This window comes from Asparagus officinalis, chromosome 10 (assembly GCF_001876935.1).
Source record: "Asparagus officinalis chromosome 10, Aspof.V1, whole genome shotgun sequence".
NCBI classification, from domain to species: domain Eukaryota; kingdom Viridiplantae; phylum Streptophyta; class Magnoliopsida; order Asparagales; family Asparagaceae; genus Asparagus; species Asparagus officinalis.
Window position 1 is genome coordinate 71,022,882 of NC_033803.1, and position 474 is coordinate 71,023,355.

Below are 474 nucleotides of genomic sequence, written 5' to 3' on the forward strand. Positions count from 1 at the left end.
CAACCCTACCATAGATAGAATGATAATACTATCGTACATAATTACGTTAACTTTTCTTTATTAGCGTGTGAGCTAACACCCGCTGTCATTATCCATATCATATCGACCGTCACAATATATAACGGCCAATGGGGCCCAGCCTCCCCACAAAACACGCCTCACGAGGGGACCCATTCTTTACTCAATCCGACGGCCCCCATAAACCCGCTCCCTCCTCCTCCCCCCTTTCTTTCCGGTTCCCCAACCGACGTCCCAAAAAAAAACACCCCGCCTCAAATCCAAAAACAGCAAGAAGCTCCCCCCAAAAAAGTTCACAGCGGAATGAATGCCAGCAGCAGCTAATGGACTACCAGACGTCCGTCCTTCCCTTCGCTCCATTCGCCGTCGCATCCTCTGCCATCCGCCCGACCAGGTTCCACGGCCGACGAGCAGCAGGACCAGGAACTCGACCTCGCTTCCAGGAGGGCACGCGCC